A 14,912-nucleotide genomic window follows, 5' to 3' on the forward strand; every position below is an offset into this window, starting at 1 on the left:
CGTTCAGCCAACGGTCTGAGGCTGATATATATTTGAAAATAACTTAAAAATATGAGTTTTAGATTATTCGCTTTGACGTCACCTGTATATGCTCCTAAAAGCAGATATATGCATTTAAAATGGACTTTCTTTCTCTTTTGGGGAGACAGACCAAAATATTCATTGGGGTGTATCCTAATTTTGGTCCTATAAAATGCATTTTAGTATGATGCCAATGCCAACTAGCAAAAGAGCACAACGGCCATTTTTAATGGAAGTATTTTCCCCATTAATTTTCTTCATAGGGATTTAAATGAGTACTAAGCTTTTCACTAGCACAGCCTTTTTTAAGATGAATCACTACATTACAGCTTTTGATCTGAAGCAAAAGAGAAAAAAATATAGATTTTTTGTTATTATTATTATTATTATTTAATGTGTTTTATAAGAGTATGAACTACAATCTCTTGAAGCAGTGTGTGGTGCAACAGAATAAAAAATGACAGTAAACATATATGGATGTATGGTCTGTATATCAACTCAACCAGATCCCCTGCCTGATAAATGAAGAAGAAAGCCAAAATATTGAATACCGTGGATGAATATTTTTTTGCGAAATCCACTATTTGTAATTACTTTGAAAAAGGCAGCATCATTATTTTATGGTTGGTCTATTAATTTGACTTCCTTTCTTGTTGCATTATGTACCAATGGTGACAGTTCCCCCAAAAATTCCCCCAAGTTTGCATGACTGTAACTCAAGAAGATTATCTATCCCTTTATATTCTGGTTCTTAACAAACTTCCCTTTTGTCTGTCATTATTTTTAAGACGATTCAATTACAGAGATATGGGATCTCAATGTGGCTCCGTGAGTAAATTGTACTCATTTTCAGAGGTCAAAAAACAAATGTCAGTCACTTTGCACACAGCTGTTACTTTTTTCTTTTAAAGAGGAAGTCTGAAGAACAAATGTGCTTCTTTCTTTCTTTCTTTCTTTCTTTCTTTCTTTCTTTCTTTCTTTCTTTCTTTCTTTCTTTCTTTCTTTCTTTCTTTCTTTCTTTCTTTTTTTACAATGCACTCCCATCCATGTCCAAATTAACTTTCTTCGTCTTTAGCTATTTTTGAGATTGAAAATCCTTCTATATGTTTTGCCATGATCTGTGCGTTTTGCAGTCACCGTGAGCGTATTACTGACTTCATAACCGTCGGAGGCGTGTGCAGGTCACTAGAACGCGCTTATGATCTACGGTTTGAAAATTACATGCTTGCTTTCACGCACCAGGTTTCCTTTTTTTTTTTTCTTGTTGCTCAAGTGGTCGTAAGGCAGAGTGCGGCGTCTAGACAGGGGACGGAGAGTCGGTAGATGGCAGTCGTGTCCCTTCTGCACTAGACAGGAAGAAGCAGCGCATCAAACACTCACACTTAGTACCCAGGCTATACACAATCACACACGCACATGTGTGCGTCAAACAGGCACTATACAGACCTGTCCGAACGCGCGCACACCCCCTCATCATATAATCTATAGCGTTCAGGGTTATTGCACTCGACCAATCATTCGTAAGATGGAAAAAGATTATAGGACCATTGACTTTTACGCATCCAAGAAGACGCCAGTGAGGACAGTCAGAAGAGTGAGACTTTGGGCTGAGGGCTACATCAATACGTGTTAGAAGATTCTTGGTGTCACCAGCGGAGTGCGCTGAGCCGATGCCCACCGAGAGCCGCGCGTCATTGGACACGTCTGGGTAGCACACTAGTACTTCACACTAGAACTTCATTCACCGAAGAGATCTCGACGTATTCGACGAGTCTCACCTCTTTAGATGTTCCTGCTCGCGGAGTGACTCACTTGTAGCTGCTCTCCGACCGTAATACGGCTCGGCGCGGAGCGCAGGATCATTCGCGTGGATTTTCGTCGCGTCAGTGGATTGCTTTTCGTCGGAGTTGAGGTGAACTGTACTGAGTATCTGGCGGGATGTAGCTTTTGATGAATACCTCGTCTCTGACAAGTTTATGCGCATCTGAAAAGGAACTACGACAGTCGGCTATATTAACCAATCAACTAACTAAGAAAGGGATGATTTGACTCACATTTGGCGCATTTTCATCCACTTTCCTGAAGAGAAAAAGAAACTCGGAAGATTGTGTCCTTTTTTTCCTTTCCAGATGATGCTGACTTTCTTGGATATGATGTGATACACGAATATTTGCGTTTGCCAACGCATGAGGCTTTCTCTCGCAAGGCATTCCGTAGGACATAATCACATTTCAAGGAAATAAGCATCTTGAAATCCGCACTGGGCTGTGAGTAGAAATCTAATCAGATCGGGTGCGTAAAGGGGGAAGAAAAGTTCCGTTTTAAAACCATGACTGTGGAATAAGAACATCAGCTGTCTGCGTTTATGGGCTGTTGAAGATTGAGATGAAGATGCAGGGAATGGTCCATCTCAGGGATAAAACCCATCTATGCGTATTTGCTGAATGTGAAAACCCAAATCTGTAGTGCTGAACGCCAAGAATGACACGCAGAACGAGGGAGACGACGAATTAATTGATTTATCAGCAGGAAAAGACTTGGTACACCGGATTTTGATGATGCAGGGCAAGAAAGCATCGAGATATTTGCTCTAGAGGCACTCGACCATATGATGGCATTGACAGGAAGACCGAATGGATATACGGGAGCGAATTTCTTCTCATAGAAGCTTGTAAAACTGCTCTTGGATAGCTTGGATAGTCCAAAGTACACGCTGAAGAACATTTCATTCGCACCGCGCCACGTTCCTTGAGAATTGCGGATTGATTTTCGTGCTTTGGACGCGAACGGAACGGTGATTTGAACCTCACCGATTGAGAAAGTAAGTCATTCATGTTTTGATATTTGCATCACTGGACACTTTGACGTCTTTCTGACATCAAATGTTTCTGGTTGCCTGGTTGCCATAAACGTTAAGTGTTTTAAAAACAATAGCGTCCTTGCCATAGCCTTAACATTTAAGGGCACTTAACATACAACGGACAATGTGGTGATTAAAAAGGTAATTTGAATAGTATTTCAGTATATATTCATACATGTATCCACAGAAGCGTTCTCTCACCGGCTGTGAGCTCTCCACCCCGTCTTTATCTCTAGTGTGTGTGTGTGTGTGTGTGCGCGCGCGCGCGCGCTCGTGCGTGAGTGTGTGATAAATGTGTGCGCTATTGACAACTGCACAGTGTTCCACCTTTGCGGTCGAATCTTTTCTTCATTCATTCATTCTTCCATTCATTCAGTCCGAATGTGATGCCACATCCGTTTTTAGGAATGATTTGGTTCGTTTTATTTCATACAATTATTGATCTAGGCAAAATGAACAGTTATTCAGATGGTTATCAGCTAAGACTCGGTCAGAATGAGGGTTATAGTGCAGAAAGTACTGTTGGGCACTGGAGGCAGAATTGCGGGCTGTTGCTGCTTTGCTTGCTGATTGGTCCGACTCGTTTGTGCATATATATAAGGTAACACTTTATTTTAAGGTGACGTAGTTAGACGTTACTACTACGTGTACTTACTAGCAATAACAGTAAATTATGCATAATTACAAGCAACCTACCCTAAACCAAACCCTAACCGCAACTCTGTGGTAAGTACCAGTACTAGTTAATTAACATTACTCAGTACAATGTAACCACGTCACCTGTAACAGTTTAACTATATATATATAAATATATATATATAGCCTATATGGCATAATTTAAACTCATAACAGTATTTTTTGTTGTTATATTGTTTTTATTGTATTTTTATATTTTACTGTAAAAGTATACATATTGTCTTGCAGATTTTCTCTTTAAATTACAGGTTTTAAATTCATACTTTTTACTTATGAAAACCCTTTTTTATAATATTCTACTGTATATAGTGTGAGCATACATTTTTTTATTTAGTTAAGTTTTACTGTAGCCTTTATATATATATATATATATATATATATATATATATATATACACACACACTGTATATATATATATATATATATATATATATATATATATATATATATAATTGAAAAGTTGCTAATGGTAACATTTCGTATAGATTAAAACAAATTAAATGCCTATAAATGCCATTCACCCGTATTGGTTGTATATGTGCATACAGTGCTTTTATGAACAGGCCATGATATGATTCAGGGCTGGAGAGTTTGGCCTTTATCCGGGAGCTGTCCGTGGTGCTGAAATCCCTGCCAGAAAACCGCATAACCGCTCTACTGTTTGTGTTTCTCTGCTTCCTACTGCCTTATGTTGCTCTGCCTCTGATTTTTTTATTTCTTTTTTATAATCAACCATACAAGCCAACCATATTGAAGTGTGGATTACATTCCTGCAGGAAAGGAAAGCATCTACATCAGGATAATATCGAGGAGATCCATTTTAAGCGGATAGACTTGAACAAACGTGCCTAGATTAGCCATGCGGCATATTCTGAGGTCATAGCTGTCAGTCATAATTAACTGTCCTCTCTACCTGAGGAAAATGATTATGTGCCTTGTACCACAGGTACCGGCGGTTTTCTTTTTGACTTCATTATCATGTGTAACAAGTCAATAAAACCTTGGCAGAGAAGTTCTACTTTTTAATTTGTAATGAATAGCCAGAGCAATCCACGAAACGGTCTTAATTCAGATCAGTTCAGGATGTTTTGCTTTCCCGGCATCCCGGCTGATGTGTATTGGTTTGAAAAGGAAGTGATAAATGAGGCAACAGCCAACAGCTTATGCTGTGTGAATGTGGGATCTGAAGGAGCTGACCAGGTTGACCTTGAAAGCAGAAGTCAGGCAATCTTTGACTGTAGTCTGTGCTTATTTGTTCCGAAGAAACTAGCTCATATAGTGCATAGAGCATCTTCAAACTGCAGTCTTGTTATTATGTTTCTTCTCATGAACCAAATCTCCTCTGAAGCTCGGTGTATACAATCTAGACTTTCATCTTTCCTTTCCCTTTTTAAGATCAAGAATGTGAAGCTCTAGCTCTGCTTGATGTTTTGAGGTCACGAGGTGAAGTTCAACGTTTTTCTGAAAGCCAAGTGGAATGAATTGGAGGCCGTGCGTGTAATGACTGAATTATATCCATCTGTCTGACGAACTCCATTTTGTCCCTTCGAAGCAGGCTGTGCATGGCCGCCCACTCACCGTCACCCTTTGGGAGAGCTTCCTGTTGGCCGGACGCCCGATCCGAAGCTTAGTCCTGCGTTAACACAAGACCCCTTTGCTGAGCTGTTATATACATAGATGTTAGACTTGTAAAAAATGTCATAATTTACTCACCTTTATGTCATTCTTAACCTGTATGATGTTATTTTTTCTATGAAAATAGAATATTACTTTTTCAAAAATATTTTTTTAAAGAAACAAATTTAGTAAGGATGCCTTAAATTGATCAAAACAGTGACAGTAAAGACTTTTATTTTGTTATAAAATATTTCTATTTCAAATCAATGTTGTTCCTTTGAACTTTCTGTTCATCAAAGAATCCTTAAAAAAAAAAGTATCATGGTTTCCACAAAAATATTAAGCAGCACAACTGTTTTCAACATAATATTGATAATAATAAGAAATGTTTCTTGAGCACCAAATCACCAAAATGCAATCACAGAAAGAAAAAAAAGTAACATATATTTAAATAGAAATCAGCTATTTTAAATAGTAATAATATTTCACATTATTACTGTTTTTTTTCTTTTTTATCAAATAAATGCAGCTTTGGTTGTCATAAGATACTTCTTTCAAATCCATAAAAAAAATCTTAGCAAACTTCAAACTATTGAAACAATTTTTTTTTGTTGTTGGTTCATATGCTGTTTGGACCCCATTGACTTTCATTGTATAGAGGATTGCACTTTATTTTACAGTACGTGCACTTACAGTGTACTTACCTAAGAAAACACTGGGTAATATAAGGTAACTATATGGGTTAAGGTTAGTAGGTTCAGGGTTAGTATCTAGTTATTACATAGTTATTGCAATTTCTATAATAAGTACATAGTTTGTACATTGGGAGCATGGCTGTAAAATAAACATTAGCAGTATTCTTCAATATATCTTATTCAAAAATATTTTATTTTCTTAAATTCCACAAAAGTCAGTCATACAGGTTTGGAACAACATGAAGGAGAGTACATTTAGACAGCACTTTCTTTTGCGCTGTTACGTGTACGTGTGAATCGGATCATGAGTAGGAGAAATGGTGTTGAAAATGAACATGCAGAACTATATTTAGATTATTCCAGATCCAGTGTCAAACCAAATAATGACACAGGAAGTAAGAATAATAAGTTGCCGTAAACAGCGCCAATGTTTGTCTTGTTAACAACCGAATATAAACAAAGCCTTCATCGCATTCGCACCTTCAGGCTCCTGCCCCTATTCCCTGAGGTGAACGAAGGATTTTTTTTCCCTTTATCTTCGCTCTCTTCCAGGTACTTGATGGAGGGAGAAAAAAAAAAAGTAGTAGAGGAATGATGGAGTGATGTTGCCTTGGGGAGACGAATTGGGCCGCTCATTTTATGTTCCTTTGCTGTCAGGAGCTTTAGCATGATGAAGCTGCCGGGTTGGGTGGAGAGATGACATTTGTTTGTTGGTGAATGATGCAGCGTGATTCATGTTTCTGCGGAGACGCTCCATTCCTCACTTCGTACATCTCCCAAACTTTTCTACTCGCTCATTCCGGCATGGGAACCCGGCGAGGAAGGTAGAACATCCATTTATCGAGTGTTTTTTTTTTTTTTTTTAGGTCAGTCATAAAATGCAGATGTCAATACATTTATTGTCCAGCATTAAGATCGAGCTTCGCATTGTAAATGATTTGTGGAATTGCCTCGGCCGAGATTTTTGAGATTTATTTAACCGGTTATGTTGTCACGTAATTGATGAATGACATTGTTTTTCAAGCCCCAAAAGAAATCTGGGTTTCATATCAGTCGTATTTATGGGGTGTGCTGATGGATTTCTGGAAACGTGTGCAACTCAGGGCTTGTTTATTTTACTGTTCGAGTGTGACAGTGGTAATATCCCATGAGTCTCTTGGGTGGCTTCTACAAAGTGATGCATGAACAGGGATTAATGATGGTTAAAATAAAGCCACTTCCTTGAGATGTAAATCTAGTCCCTCTCTCTTTGTCCTTTTCCATTGAGAATCACCTAGGAAGATTTAATGAACAAAACTTCAGAAGAAAAATTAATAAATAAGTAAAGCTCTAGAGATGTAACATTACGTGTACCAGGATTGGGTGTAATTCAGAACTGAATTGAAAATGCTTTTTATATTCCTGAATCTAAATAGAATTTGAATCCAGTTGATTGGTAATTAGAATCTGAATGTAATGAAGTACATTTTGAAAGGATTTTAAATTCAAAGACGTTCATATAAATCAAGCGTAGCGTCAGTTCTGGCAGGTCACGCTAGTCAAGCTCGCATCAGCTGACTCTCAGCTGATCCACGTCTACCTATAGGAATACGCCGCCTATCACTGTGTACATGTGTAAGCTCCTTCAGTATTTTCAGCAGCTATCGCGTTTCTCATGAGCGAATTACCCACCTCCCTCCCCAGCTCCTCCTCTCGCCCCGTTAGGATTTGGCTTTCTGATTCCCGTTGCATCAGAATGAATTCTCGAATTATGTTGTACTTTAAAATCTTGAATTAATGATATCTGTATACATTCATGTTGGTTCTGTTCTGTGTACCCTAAGGGGGGGTTATTGGTGCTCTTATCCATGCTATAGGCTGCATGGATGCGCAGGGAGTTCTCGCCCAGAACGGAACCATACCGCCAATCCAAACTGTATGCTAATTGTCAATCGTATTTGACGATAGTGGTCCTGACAGAACTGTAATTTTCAACTAGAAAAGCACAAAAAGCGACAAGGATAGATAGATAGATGGATGTATGGATATAGAAAACAAATCTTTCTCTGAGGGATAGAAACTTTTGATCAATTTAAAGAATTAGTTAACTCCAGATTTCAAATTTCCGGATTATTTACTCACCCCCATATCATCCAAGATGCTCATGTCTTTCTTTCTTCAGTCGAAAAGAAATTCACTTTTTTGAGGAAAACATTCCAGGTTTTTTTTTTTTCCATATAGTGTACTTCAACGGGGACCAACGGGTTGAAGGTCCAAATTGCAGTTTCAATGCAGCCTCAAAGGACTCTACACAATCCCAGCCGAGGAATAAGGGTCTTATCTAGCAAAAAAAAAACAAAAAAACATTTATATACTTTTTAACCAAAAATGCTATTTTTGCACCAGCTTTGCAGCGCGTTTCCACAACTTCACTTATTACGTAATCACGTCGGAAACGTAATCCATGAAGTCGTGGACGCGTAACGCAGAGACAGTGCAAGATTTGGTTAAAAAGTATTTTTTACCGGGGACCAATGGGTTGAAGGTCCAAATTGCAGTTTCAATGCAGCCTCAAACGACTCTACACAATCCCAGCCGAGGAATAAGGGTCTTATCTAGCGGAAAAATCGGTCATTTTCGGAAAAAAATAAACATTTATATACTTTTTAACCAAATGCACTGTCTCTGCGTTACGCGTCCACGACTTCATGGATTACGTTTCCGACATGATTACGTAATGAGTGAAGTTGTGGAAACGCGCTGCAAAGCTGGTGCAAAAAGAGCATTTTTGGTTAAAAAGTATATAAATGTTTTTTTTTTTTTTTTTTTTGCTAGATAAGACCCTTATTCCTCGGCTGGGATTGTGTAGAGTCCTTTGAGGCTGCATTGAAACTGCAATTTGGACCTTCAACCCATTGGTCCCCGTTGAAGTCCACTATATGGAGAAAAATCATGGAATGTTTTCCTCAAAAACCTTTAATTTCTTTTCGACTGAAGAAAGAAAGACATGAACATCTTGGATGACATGGGTGTGAGTAAATTATCAGGAAATGTTAATTCTCTCTATATATATATTATATATAATATATATATATATTTCTTTGAGTTATAGTTCAGTAAATGTTTCTTCCTTTCATTCCAATTCAAATTCCATATCAACTTCCTCTGAAATGTGGCAAATTCAGTTCAAATCCAAACTCGTGAATTGCAAGGGAGCCAGTTCTTCAATTGTGAATTTTGCCCAACCCCAAATGTGTACAGCATTTCCCTAAAACCCCGTGATTCCCAAGCTTTATCCGTCAGTTCTGCGATTCGCACCCTTTGCTATACACAATAAACACTTTGAAATCAGAGAGATTAGTGTAAGACCCAGTTTGGGCGTGAATTAGCATTCATTTCTTAAACTGCTGGAGACTGCTATCAAAAATGCAACCCATCTGTCAAATTTCTTTTTTTCGCATCCCGAGGTACAATTTCTCCCAGGGGGATTTGGTTTAGTGTGAAAGGCAGATTAAATGACGAGAGAACCCTGCTTGACGCGGTACCTCACTCTCCATTGTCTAAATCTTCCATGTCACAGCATAGAGATTTCTTTCCCGGGAGTCAAACTCCAAGGCCGCGTACGGGAGGTTATGTAGGTAGTGTGTATTGATTGATGGACTGGAGTTGTGGCGAGGATGACATTGAATTGATGTTTTTGTCTTTTTTTTCTGTCTTAAAGCAAGTGGGTTTTCTATGTCAGAATTCAGCCGTCAGCAAATGCTGTGTATTTTGTATTCACTGCACTGGTGTGAGCAAATGGGCCAGTCGACCTTGCTTCAGAGAGAGGATATGACCATATATAACACAATAACACATCTAAGAGCTTTTAAACAATCATTTCAAGTCTTCTAAAACTCTCTCTTCAGGATCGTGATATAAGCTGCATTTTAGAGGTTATCCTTATTAAAGGGATAGTTCACATTGACCAAAATAACAATTCTGTCATCATTTACTCACCCTCAAGTTGTTCCAAACCTGTATGAGTTTCTTTGTTCTGTTGAACACAAAAGAAGATATTTTGAAGAATGTTGGTAACCAAACAGTTTTTGGTCCCCATTGAGTTCCTTAGGAAGTCAATGGCTACTGTCACCTGTCTGGTTACCAACATTCTTCAAAATATCTTATTTTGTGTTCAACAGAACAAAGAAACTCATACAGGTTTGGAACAACTTCAGGGTGAGTAAGTGATGACAACATTTTCATTTGTTGGGTGAACTATCACTTTAAGTCCAGATCGGTGTGATTTGTGAATGAATCATTCAAATGGATCAACTGATTCATTGAAAAGATCGGACTCAAAAGAGTTCGCCAATTAGTTCACCAATTAGACAGCACTACTTGTACTTTCCTCAGAAACAGAGCACGGAAAGCGGAGCGGATCTCAATATGTTCAGTCTATTTACTGTACCACACTTCAGTAGGGCTTCAGAAGAGTGAGTCATGTAGACTACTTCAATAATGCTCGTGTGCCCCTTTTGAAGTTTGAAAGTAATTGCATGAAAATCAGGATTTCAAATATCTCCCTTTGTGTTCCACGGAAAAAAAGTAAGTAATTGGAAAGGTTTTGGAAAGACATGAGGTGAGTAAATGATGACAGACTTTTCATTTTTGAGCGATCTATCCCTTTAGCAGATGCGTTCTGTACATTTTTGCTGCATGTACGTTTCACCCCAGCCCTGTACGTTTCGCACACACTTACATTGACCTTCCATTCATCTCCTTCTCTTTGACCTGAGTGTCTTGAAGTGTGAGCGTGTGTGTTTTTCTCGAGTGGTGTCTCATCCACAGTCCCTCCTACGGGATGAGCGCAGCACATTCCTCCAGTCGATTCCCTAATCAATCAGCACTCTGCCTCGCCCCATCAGTCTTCTGGAATAATCTGCCCGACATCATAAAACGGCCATCTTGACGTGCTGGATAGACACCGTTACCCCCCACACACACGGCCTGGGTAATGTGGATGGGTTAAAAAAAGTATACATATATATATATATATATATATATATATATATATATATACTAAAATTAAAATATTCAATATAAAATTATTCTAATGAAAATTTTTTTTATTATGAAATACATTTTTGTATATACAGTGCATATATATGATAGATTATGGTAAATTATATATATATACGTATATATATATATATATATATATATATATATATATATATATATATATGTATATATATGTATATATGATGGGTCAGGACAGTTGACTAATACAGGAATTGTTATTGAATAATTATTATTAAATCATAAAAATTATAAATTACATAATTTTATGTTTTCAAGGTTTCATTCCTCCTTAAGACTATTTTATTGACAACTAGCATAGGCAACCTTACGAAGGTACATCTAATTGATAATAAATAATTTACACATATTTACACCTATTTTTATTTTCCACAGTGCTGTCAAATCAATTAATCTCTTCTAACATAAAAGTTTGTGTTACTATAATATATGTGTATACATATATATATATATATATATATATATATATATATATATATATATATATATATATATATATATATATATATATATATATATATGTATGCATATATATGTGTTTATGTATATATGTACAGTATGTGTGTGTGTGTGTGTGTGTCTGTGTGTGTACGTGTATGTGTATATAAATATTAAGGCTTGCATAGACTAGTCGAGAGAACGACTACTTCAACCACTAGTCGGCGCTGTCGGAAACAATCGACTACTTGAGCGTGCATTAACCATAAATTAATTTAAAATGGCGAACGTCACCAATAGACATCACACATCAGATGTGTAGAAGTATTTCATCAAGGATGACAAAAGTATCATAATTTGCCAACTCCTTTAGACTACTTTAAAATACAACAGCAGTACAACAGCTATTCACAACCACCTAGATTGAAACATCCAACAAAGCCAAATGCAGCATTGGTGAATTCTGTAAACGTCCGATTCCAGAGAGGAGAAGATGGGAAATAACAGATTTACTTGTGGATTTTATAGTGAAGAATATAAGACCACTCTCTGCAGTTTCAGAAGAGGAATTCAGTGGATCAACTTCTTTGAACCCAGTATACACCGTTCCATCGAATGCTACACTCTGGAAAATAATTGGCCACAAATACGACTCTCTAAAAGCGGACATTGCGTCTGAAATGAAAGGCAAGAACGGCTATTTATTTGGCTTTACTCTGTTACATGAAAATTAAAATATGTAATGTCATGTTTTGAGAGTTTACTTATGTAATTGTTGCATTAGACTATGAATTAATAACAGTATCATCTAATTTACAGTAGCGTGAACCACGAGTAGTTGAGTAACTCGAGTATTGTTTTGATAAGAAATCGACTAGCAGAAATCATTAGTCGTGCAACCCCTAATATATATATATATATATATATGTATGTGTGTGTGTGTGCATGTATGTATATATATATATATATATATATATATATATATATATACACACACACATATATTAGGCCTAAATAAACACAAACTTTTATTTTGTAATCGATTAATCGCGATTGATCAATTTGACAGCACTAGTCTTTACACATGAAAATATATAGCTGCCTTATTATTTCAGACAATTGGAGACTCCTTCATAGATAAAATCATCTAGCTTGGGGGTTCATGGCATCCATAAGTTTGAAAACCCCTGCTCCAGTCAGCCGTCCTCAGATCTGTGGCAAAGGCAGCATGTCCTTAAAAAAACATAGCTAAAGCAGGCCTCATGACTCAATAATGCGTGGTGAACTCCCCCACCCAACCCAAATCTAAGCTCAGCTAAAAGAAAATGACCTGAATCAGCCTGTAACTTGAGTCACGTCCGAGCTGACGTCAGCGACCTCTGATGAGCCCTGCAGCTGGGCAGAGACGAGCCGTACCTGTGGCCAACAGCGTGCACTACAGGTGTGTCCACGAATGTGTGTGCGCAAACTGTGCCTGGGACAGTCTCCCTTTCTGGGTTGCACCTGTGAGGCATCTGTTCAAGGCGGTGCGGAACTGGCCATATTAATTCTGCTGCTAAATTGAAAGGTTAAAGCCAGCAGCCGAGGAGGTGACGGATTGCAGCTCACCTGGTTCCTCTGCTACTAAAGCACCTGTTTAACTGAGGTGAGGTTCAGTTGTCCTCCTGTCATAGGAGAGAAAGAGAGAGAGGGGGGATTGTTAATGATGAAGCCTGGGAGAATCTACATTTAATAGGTTATTTGAGCGAGCAGAATAAAATAAGAGCCGCTGGAGTTGATTGTTCTTATCAGAGTTCATTAATGCAATTTCCTCTCACAAAGGGCTTGTGCAGAAAAGCTCTCTGCCTCAAATAATGACTGGATCAGCCTGTGCAGCCCTCTGCCGCTGAATAAGACAAGTTTTTTTTTCTTCTTCTGCCGTGCACCGACGCCGGCTTTGGTTATTTACATATAGAGAGGCTCTTACGGACACCGCCAAGCCTGTCTCGGTTTTGATGCACTTTAATCGTGAGTACATCATTCCGCATGAGAGCCGTAAACGGTTGTTGTAGCTCTTCAAGGTGTGGCTGTGAAACTGATCGACTGAGGATTCTTAATAGAGTGGTGTAAGTGTCAGGCTCTTCCCGAACCAGGACCAAAAGTTAAAGGACATTCAAAAATATTTGTAGCGACAGGTTGACCTTAAACCGTTCAGAATTGAACTGAGAATGGCTTTTGATTTCCAGTTCGATTCCTGAATCTGAGTTGGCCTACCAAACAGGATACAGAATTAAAAATGGGGATGTTAGGAAGGTAATTTCATATGACTGTACTTTCAATTAGAAAACTTTGCATGTTTGCTTGACAAAGCCTTATTTGAAAGTTCTGAGAATGTTTATAGACTTTACAGGCAAAAATCATGGATGGATGGATAGACAGATGAACAAATAGATGGGTAGAGAGACATATGATTAGATATACAAATTGAATGATACATAGATGGATATACAGACAAACAGATGAAGAATAGATGGACAAACGGATGGATGGATGGATGGATGGTTGGATGGATGGATGGATGGATGGATGGATGGATGGATGGATGGATGGAGAGGTAGACAAATTGATGGGTAGATTAGACATGTGAAAACTGGATAGACATTGAAAGATGTATAGAAAGATGATTTGATAGATAGATAGATAGATAGATAGATAGATAGATAGATAGATAGATAGATAGATAGATAGATAGATAGATAGATAGATCATTGAAATCTTTGATGTACAAATTGACAAATAAATAGACAGATGGATGGATGGATGGATGGATGGATATACAGACAAAAAGACAAAGTATAGATGGAAAAACTGATGGATGGATGGATGGATGGACATACAGAGAGATAGAGAAATTGATGGATGGATGGATGCTATACCTATTGAAAATGGCATAAAGAAAAATGAATTAAATATAATATTTCAGCTAAATCCAGTTACGCAACCCAACAGTAGTGTCAGGACTCTCAGCAGCAAGAACGCCCACAAGTAACCAAAAGTTCACTGACCTAGCAACCTAAAATCACTGTCAATATGAACAGGGAATTATTCAGAGCAGCCAATGTTATTCCTGAAAGTCATCTGAAGAAAGTCCAGCCAAGCTGCTGTATGTTTCTGCCCACAATTTGTTTGGTTGAGTTCAGAGAATAGTTTGTGTAGTAAACAGAGATGAAAGCAGCGAGAAGGCGTCTCGGGCCATGATGACAACAGTTATTCTCTAACAACTGGGTGAGTCAAGTGAGTTCACATCAGGTCTCGACAAATCCCCGATTGCCTTGAAGTTTGTAGATGTGTGCATTTGTAAATGTAGGCCTACACAGGAGACCTTTTGAAATGATCACTTCAGCCATTAACCGTTTCCACTTGGATAATTAATAAACAATTTTCCTATCCAAAAATAGGAATTGTTCTTCTCGCATTGATTGTTAGGCTCCATTTTTTTAATAAATTAGAAAAATGGAAACAATAGTGGATCCTTAAATAACTCC

The 14,912-nt window shown here is 37.9% G+C and overlaps 1 protein-coding gene across 1 annotated transcript in view; it reads left to right on the forward strand.

Moving 5' to 3' along the window:
• The first annotated feature begins 1,748 nt into the window (after window positions 1-1,748).
• The window catches only part of lrrc4ca (leucine rich repeat containing 4C, genome duplicate a), a 74,171-nt gene continuing 61,007 nt past the window's right edge, over window positions 1,749-14,912 (forward strand). The window contains exon 1 of the mRNA XM_056239181.1: window positions 1,749-2,842. The gene's annotated coding sequence lies outside the window, so the exon portion shown is untranslated. The remainder of the gene's footprint in view (window positions 2,843-14,912) is intronic.

This window comes from Rhinichthys klamathensis, unplaced genomic scaffold, assembly GCF_029890125.1.
Source record: "Rhinichthys klamathensis goyatoka isolate OS25496 unplaced genomic scaffold, OSU_Roscu_1.1 h1tg000557l_1, whole genome shotgun sequence".
Lineage (NCBI taxonomy): Eukaryota > Metazoa > Chordata > Actinopteri > Cypriniformes > Leuciscidae > Rhinichthys > Rhinichthys klamathensis.